Source organism: Dreissena polymorpha, chromosome 1, assembly GCF_020536995.1.
Source record: "Dreissena polymorpha isolate Duluth1 chromosome 1, UMN_Dpol_1.0, whole genome shotgun sequence".
NCBI lineage: Eukaryota > Metazoa > Mollusca > Bivalvia > Myida > Dreissenidae > Dreissena > Dreissena polymorpha.
In genome coordinates, this window is record NC_068355.1 from 188,475,969 (window position 1) to 188,485,492 (window position 9,524).

The window sequence follows — 9,524 nt, forward strand, 5'->3', positions numbered from 1 at the left end:
TGCACTCCTCTTTTATTAAGATTTGCACTCCTTTTTTTTCTATTTGTATCTTTCCCTCAACTAAATAAGCCGTTCCCACGACATAGTTAACTCAATTCCATGAGTTAGTACGTCGTTTCCTAGAGTTATCTAAAATGGTCTTTTTTGTCTAATTGTGTTTTTTTTTCTAAAAAGGGAGTGTCAATGTCCCTCTATGCAACGGTACTGAAGACTTATACATGCATCTTACTGGAACGTTTTGAAATCTTTGCTAGGGGATCACACGTGACCAATCCATCAGTTACAGTACACGCCCACTCTGCGTTTTCTTTCCTGCTAGCGAGTGTTTACGCGGAGTTTGAAAGCAGGGTAAAACGCTTTGTTCCGCCGAGTTCGCTTATACCCAGGGCGTGTACTACTTTAGCCTAGTCTGTAAATGCAGACAATTTCCGTTCTTATCAGCGACCGCCGTGCAACACCGCGTTAGCAGTGTGTTACTGGGCATGCCAAAATATAAAAACATAGTTATTACAATTTGTTTAAATACTGTGGCTTAAAAAAATAAAGATAATTGTATAAACAATTCAAATATGTTTTAATTCACAGGTAGGTCGACAATGAATATACGACATGTAAAGCGTTTTGACAATTAATATTTAATTCATAGTGTTGCAGTTTTTAAATATCATACATTAGCTACTTTATTAGTGATTCTTTTACTTTTTGCATCTAAATTGTTTTTATAGCAATAATGATTATTTTCACTTTTTGAGGTATTATTCATTAATACTGGTATCAATATTTACTACATAAAACATGTGCATGTATCTAAGGTGATAGTTCTTCAGGTAGATTACAATATATTATGTAAACTCAGGTACACCTACAACTCTCATTACCAGGTCAGTTCTGGATAATTGCTTATCAATAAGGGATAATTGCTTATCAATGGGGATCTGGCACTAGTGTGTATTGAATGGTCAGGTTCATGATTTAGTGGACTTTTAGGTTAACCTTAAGTTTAAGAGTTATGACATAACTGAAATTCAGGTACACCTTAAATTTCAGGTACATGACCTAAACTGTTTATTAGGTTAATCTAAGATTTCAGGTATGGGGTTTACTATATAAACCTGATGTTATATTAAACAAGAGTTCCGCGGTCGGAGATGACCGCATTGAAGCCGGATTTTTGATTTAAATGACAGGAAAGTACCTTTCGTGTTTTTGTCAATGCAATACTTAAATTACTGAAATATTGTTCAAAGGTCAAAATGAAATGTAAGTACTTTTTAAGGCATGAGCAAACCTTGTGTTATGTTTTGAATGCATATAAAAATTTTAACATTTTAACATTGAAGGTCACAGTGACCTTGACCTTCAAATGAATGACATTGAAATGAGCAGTGGTGATCTTCTAGTACTGGCCAACCTTTATGTCAAGTTTGAAGACTCTAGGTACAAGCATACCAAAGTTATAACATGGAATAAGAACTTTAACATTTTTACCTACCAAAGTTATAAGAACTTTAACATTTTTACATTCAAGGTCACAGTGACCTTGACCTTAGAATGAATGACCTTGAAATGACCAGTGGTCATCTAAGTGTGCTTGCAAACCTTCATGTCAAGTTTGAAGACTCTATGTCCAAGCATACCAAAGTTATAACAATTTTAACATTTTAACATTTAAGGTCACAGTGACCTTGACCTTCAAATGAATGACATTGAAATGACCAGTGGTCATCTTCTAGTACTGGCCAATCTTTATTTCAAGTTTGAAGACTCTAGGTACAAGCATACCAAAGTTATAACATGAAATAAGAACTTTAACATTTTTACATTCAAGGTCACAGTGACCTTGACCTTCAAATGAATGACCTTGAAATGTCCAGTGGTTACTTACTAGTTCTGGCCAACCTTCATGTCAAGTTTCAAGACTCTAGGTCCAAGCATACCAAAGTTATAACAACTTTAACATTTTTACATTCAAGGTCACAGTGACCTTGACCTTCAAATGAATGACCTTGAAATGTCCAGTGGTTACTTACTAGTTCTGGCCAACCTTCATGTCAAGTTTCAAGACTCTAGGTCCAAGCATACCAAAGTTATAACAACTTTAACATTTTTATATTGAAGGTCACAGTGACCTTCACCTTCAAATGAATGACCTTGAAATGACCAGTGGTCATCTGTTAATCCTGGCCAACCTTCATGTCAAGTTTGAAGACTCTAGGTCCAAGCATACCAAAGTTATACCATGAAATAAGAACTTTAACATTTTTACATTCAAGGTCACAGTGACCTTGACCTTCAAATGAATGACCTTGAAATGACCAGTGGTTACTAACTAGTTATGGCCAACCTTCATGTCAAGTTTCAAGACTCTAGGTCCAAGCATACCAAAGTTATAACAACTTTAACATTTTTTATATTGAAGGTCACAGTGACCTTGACCTTCAAATGAATGACCTTGAAATGACCAGTGGTCATCTGTTAATCCTGGCCAACCTTCATGTCAAGTTTGAAGACTCTAGGTCCAAGCATACCAAAGTTATACCATGAAATAAGAACTTTAACATTTTCGAGCACGCCGCCCGCCCGCCCGCCCCCCCGCCCGACAACATCAATCTATAAGCCGAGATTTTTTCGAAAAAAATCCGGCTAAAAAGGGGGGCTTGGAATTAATTGATAGGAGAGATGTATATTTCATAAATATCAAATGCTTGACTTTAGTTGGAAATGTGAAAATAAATTGTGTATATAATGTAAATAAAATGAAGTAGTAGAAACGAATGACTTTACTTAATTTCTACTAGCTCTGCTAGTTAAATGAGTTACAAGAGAGTTTGCCCACTTTATGGACTTGTGGCAGCTTATTAACTTGACTGAATTATAAAATTCTAGTCAGGATATTTGTGCAAGACTAGACTTCGAGTTACTACCATCGAAGTTCTAAATTTTGCGACATTATTTAATGTTAATAAATATGTTTATTTACAAAGTTTATTTGCTTTACTTGTTTCAGTTCATATTTAAACTGGTCACTTTTCATATCCAAATGAATGTATCTTTAAAATACTCATTTTTCAAAGATACACTTAAGTGTATCTTTATCTATCTTAAAAATACTCGTTTTAAAAAGATACACTTGAGTGAATTTTAAGTGCACTAATACGCTTAAAAATACACTTGAGCATATTTTTTAATAAAATACACTTGAGTGTATTTTAAGTGCATTAATACGCTTAAAAATACACTTGAGCGTATTTTTTTATAAAAAACACTTGAGTGTATTTTAAGTGCACTAATACGCTGAAAAATACGCTCGAGCGTATTTTTTTAATAAAATACACTTGAGTGTATTTTAAGTGCACTAATACAATCAAAAATACGCTTGAGCATATTTTTTAGTATAAAAAAATACACTTGAGTGTATTAATGCACTTAATTAATGCAGTTAAAATGCACTTAAATACACTTGAAGTGCAGTTTCTGGGGAACAAATAAAAATGAAGCGTAGTAGTGCACTTTAGTACACTTAAAGGGATCTTTTCACGCTTTGGTAAATTGACAAAATTGAAAAAAGTTGTTTCAGATTCGCAAATTTTCGTATTAGTTATGATATTTGTGAGGAAACAGTAATACCGAACATTTACCATGGTCTAATATAGCCATTATATGCATCTTTTGACGATTTTAAAACCTAAAAATTATAAAGCGTTGCAACGCGAAACGATTGAATAATTTGGAGAGTTCTGTTTTTGTCGTTTAAATTTTGTGAAACTACGAAGATTGCTTATATAACGTATAAAATACGTCAAGTATGTGTACTCGGCGGAAAAGCTCAGTAGGCTAATGCGTTTTTACTTCAGGACTCTGGCAGGACTCCAGGGGTCACTGGTTCGAAACCTGCTCCGGGCAATGTTCTTTTCCTTTTTTCAATTTTATTCTTGATTTTTTCCTGGAGCTTTTAAGATCCAATGTTTACAATTATCAATATAAAGCATTTAATGAATGAGTTAAAAAAATGCCAAAATCTGTGAAAAATTAACTTAAGCGCATTAATACACTTGAAAAGTGTATTTTTTGAGAGAAAAATGCAGAAAAAACACACTTTTTTGCACAGAAAAATGCACTTGGTAAAGTGAATAATACGGTGCCAATACCGCTGCGTTTTATGCGCATTAAATGCGCATTTAATGCGCATTAAATGCGCATTTTACACACTTTTTCGGGAAGGGCAGTGACCTTGACCTTTGACCTTGTGACCAGAAAATCAATAGGGGGTCATCTGCGAGTCATGAACAAATTTGGTAGAGGACTATTAGATATCAATACATACCAAATTTACTAGCCCTAGGCTCTATAATTATAAACAAGAAGATTTTTTTTTTTAAGTTTTCACAAAATAGGCCTTATTTAAGCGTATGTTCATTTTTGTGACCACCGGAGCAGGGTCAAATTTGTCCCCAGGGGCATAATTTGAACAAACTAAGTAGAGACCTATTAGATGTCACTACATACCGAATTTGGTAGAAATTGGCCCAATAGTTATGGACAAGTAGATTTTTAAAGTTTGCACAAAATGGGCCCAATATAAGCATATGTTCAATTTTGTGACCCCTGGGGAACGGTCAAATTTGATTCCAGGGGCTTAATTTGAACAAACTTAGTAGAGGACTACACTGTAACTCTAATATAGTGCGGTCAATGGGGTCCAAGCCGCAGAACAGCGTTATAACGGATCCGCGTTATAGGTTTTGAGCTCATTTACTGCAGGGCGCTATAAAAAAACAGGTATAGAATAGCCTATAATATATATCATGTATATTGCCATGCTATGTTGACGCAAATACATGCATATAAACCGAATCGTATCGATAACAATACCGCTTTTCTAATGTGCACATATATCCGATAAACCAATAAAATTGCAACATCACTTAAAAAATAATAATCTTGAACATTAATGACCATATATGTTTAAGAAATTCGTAAACACAACCGTACGCATATATGCCATTTTCAGAAGTGTTAAGAGTACAGTGCATTATGGGGCAGAGCTTTCATTGGACAAGCGACTTTAAATTTAGATTGAATGCAAAACGACTCATGTACAAAAAATTGTTTTATTTCGTCATACGCATGCAAAAAACGTGTTTCCCGGGGACTTTCTGATACCTCGCGAAAATAAAAGTGAAACTCTCTGTTAACAATTACCGGTACACTGCGATCGCATGTAAATAAATCGTCTGCATTATTTAATTTTTTATACACGAACTGAAAGATTAAATGACATAATACTAGAATGATAATGAAATGACAGAAAAGTTGTTTTATACAGTAGGCAGTATATTTCACAGCCGCTCATTTAATATAGTCAAACTGCAACCATATCAAAGTAAGAATGTTTCAATCAGTTTGAATTACTTAAAATTGTATAACTATCCCGCTTGCACTTAACTTATGGAAATTATCGCACTGAACCGCTCTGATGAGGAATACACATAATAAACACTGACACGCGAGTTTTTAACACCTTTATTGACATTACATAACAGATTTACACCAATTAGCTGTTGGTGTTGTTAAACCTTGGGGCGATTATAATTGGTTCAACAGACGGTTGAATAAAGCAATCAACATGTGATTGCTACCATCTTTGAATTGTCTGAAAATACATGAAGTTGCATAATACGGATTTGAATCAGAAATCGAATGGAAGGTTGGAGAAAAAATGGGATCCAAGCACCCTCCGCGTTATATTGGATTCAGCGTTATAACGGAGCGCGTTATATTGGAGTTACAGTGTATTAGATGTCATTACATACCATTTGGTAGCTCTATGCCATATGGTTATGGACAAGTAGATTTTTAAAGTTTCCACAAAACCGGGCCTTATATAAGCAAATATTCAAATTTTTTACCCCCCGTGGCAGGATCAAATTTGACCCCAGGGGCATAATTTGAAGAAACTTGGTCGAGGACTATAAGATGTCACTACATACTTAATTTGGTAGCCCTAGGCCTAATGCTTATGGACAAGTAGATTTTTAAAGTTTGCACAAAATAGGCCTTATATAAGCAAATTTTCAATTTTTTGACCCCCCAGGGCAGGGTCAAATCTGACCCCAGGGGCATAATTTGAAGAAACTTGGTATATATAAGATGTTACTACATACCAAATTTGGTAGCCCTAGCAATGGTTATGGACAAGTAGATATTTAAAGTTTTCACAAAATAGGCCTTATATAAGCAAATTTTCAACTTTTTGACCCTCGGGGCAGGGTCAAATTTGACCCCCAGGGCATAGTTTGAAGAAACTTGGTAGAAGACTATAAGATGTCACTACATATTACATTTTGTATCCATAGGCCCAATGGTTATGGACAAGTAGATATTTAAAGTTTTCACAAAATAGGCCTTATATAAGCAAATTTTCAACTTTTTGACACCCCGGGGCAGGGTCAATTTTGATCCCAGGGGCATAATTTGAAAAAACTTGGTAGAGGACTATAAGATGTCACTACATACCCAATTTGGTAGCCCTAGGCCTAATGGTTATGGATGCGAAGATTTTTAAAGTTTTCACAAAATAGGCCTTATATAAGCAAATTTTCAATTTTTAACCCCCTATGGCAGGGTCAAATTTGACCCCAGGAGCATAATTTGAACAAATTTGGAAGAGGTGTACCCTAGAAACATTCCTGAGAAATTTCATCAGAATTGGACCAGTAGTTTAGGAGAAGAAGATGTTTAAAGAAAAAGTTAATGCACGGACGCACGCACGCATGATGGACACAGGACCATGACATAAGCCCCGCTAGCCTCTGGCCAGTGGAGCAAAAAATCACAAATTGTTTTATGACAATAGGGCCAGAGGTTCAACTGAGACTTCCAGGAACTGAACTGCTCACAGCAATATTTGAGATATTTAAGAAACCATTTTCAAACTTGTTCAAAATATATCAACTAGAGAGTTCACAATGTTTTACTATAGTATTTCACCAGGCCTTTTTCTGTCTATTTTGGGAAAAAGTACCTAGCGAAATTTGGATTTTTCGAGTCACAAAATCTCCCAAATTGGGAAGAATTTTCAGCGACAAAAGCATTATTTGGGAAATTATTTTTGCTGATTTTTTTATTATTAAATCAAATGTTTTCATACATAGGTATTGCCCAAAAATGCTGAGAAAGTATTAAACTGTTTTTACCATGCAACAGTCATTGTTTACTGCTAACGTAAGTATGTGTATGATAAAAAAACACAGACTTTGTTCTGCTTGAAGTTCAAATAAAATACATAGCTTGATATGTCATTAAGGATTTTTTATGAATATTCACAGTCGAAGGACCTGCATTCAACATATTTTTCTTCAAAATTCAAGTTGCCAAATGTCTGAAGGCGACCATTTTTTGAAACACAACAGTAAAGCTGAACATCATAAATATACAGTATTGAAATGTTAAGAAGCCACAAAGGGTAGTGACTCTGAATCTGGCAGTGGCAAATGTTCATCACTTGCTTGCTCAGCAACCCCTTCTAGGAAACACAAACTGGCATTCTGACTTGGACTACTGGGAATGTTAAACATTCAGTTTGTGTGTGCCTTTTGAGTAAATTTTCGTATTTTACTTCGAGAGTACTTGGAATTATGCGACATTTTTAAGACTTGGTCCGATTTCGTTTTTTTTTTAAACCCAAATTTATTCTTTCGAACCCGAGTAACGTTGAAAATGAAACTAGACCACATTTATTTACGTCAGACCATCAATATCGATTCTCAACTAATTTACAATAATTACTACTTAGACATGGTTATCACTTGTTGTATACATACCTGTTAATACAGAATAATCCAACACTTCAATATTAAAAAGTAATTCTGACCAAAAATGACCATAAATGTGTCTTAAGAAATGCATAGACACAAGCGGACGCCATTTTTTCTGAAGTGGCAAGATCGCAAAATTGCATTATGGAACACTTGATACGAAGACGTTCTACGCGGAATTCCCATTTGCATGCTTAAACACGGCGCCCGATTATTTAAACATGGTACCTACCGGGAAACGCATTTTTCGGCTTCTATTATTTCTGTCGGAAATTGGAAATTATTTTTTCAATTGGGAAAAAACATCCATATTTGTCATTGTGAATGGGTCCGACTATCGAACCTGTGAGATAGGCAGAAAAAGGCCTGTTCACTATAACATAATAAAGAAAACTGCCTTGCAGCCATGATTTCAAAAGATGGGAACCATTATCAAACTCAGCCCAGATAACATTAAAACAAATGTTTTGACCAAGTGTCATAAAGATTGGGCAAAATGTATGTCTACTAGAGTGTTAACAAGGTTTTACTATAGCCATATAATGAAAAATGCCGTTCTCCTGGTGGCAATATTTTTTATGAACCACAACCATTTTCAAACTTGTTCAAAATATCAACTAGAGAGTTCACAAGGCTTAACTATAGCATTTCACTATAAAAAAAAATAAAGAAAACTGCCCCGCCCCCTTATTAAGCGACCATGATTTCAACAGATGGGAACCATTTTCAAACTCAGCCCAGATAACATTAAAACAAATGTTTTGACCAAGTGTCATGAATATTCAGCAAAATGTATGTCTTCTTGAGTGTTTAAACAAGGTTTTACTATAGCCATATAAGGAGGAAAAATGCCCTTCCCCTGGTGGCAATATTTTTTATCAAACACAACCATTTTCACACTCAGCCAAGCTATCATTAGAATAAATGATCTGACTTGGTTTCATAACGATTGGACCATAAATGTGACTTCTAGAGAGTTAACAAGGTTTTACTATAGCCATATAAGGAAAAATGCCCCGCCCCCCCCCTGGTGGCCATGTTTTTCAACAGACGGGAAACATTTGGGAACTCAGCCCAGACATCATGTTTTGACCAAGTTTCATGAAGATTAATTGAACTAAAATGTGATTTCTTGAGTGCTAACCAGGTTTTGCTATAGCCATATAAGGAAAAATGCCCCGCCCACTAGTGATCATATTTTTGACATACCACAACCTTTTTAAAAATCAGCCAAGCTATTTTAGAACAAATGTTCTGACCACGTTTCATAAAGACTAGACCATAAATGTGACTTATAGGAAGTTAACAAGGTTGTACTTTAGCCCAAATCAGGAAAAATGCCCCGCCCCCCCTGGCGGCCATGTATTTCAACGGACAGGACCCAAGTTGGAACTCAGCTCAGATATCATTAGAAACAAGATGTGTTTGTGAAACACTATGTAACCCATATATTTGACCTTTGAACTTGAAGGATGATCTTGATCTTTCACCACTCAAAATGTGCATCTCCATGAGATAAACATGCATGACAAATATCAAGTTGCTATCTTCAATATTGCAAAAGTTATGGCCAATGTAAAAGTTTGACGCAACCAAACCAACAAAGCAACCAACGGACAGGGCAACAACAATATGTCCCCTAGAATAAACTGGGGGACATAAACATGTTCTAACCAAGTTTCATGAAGATTGGACTAAACATTTGAC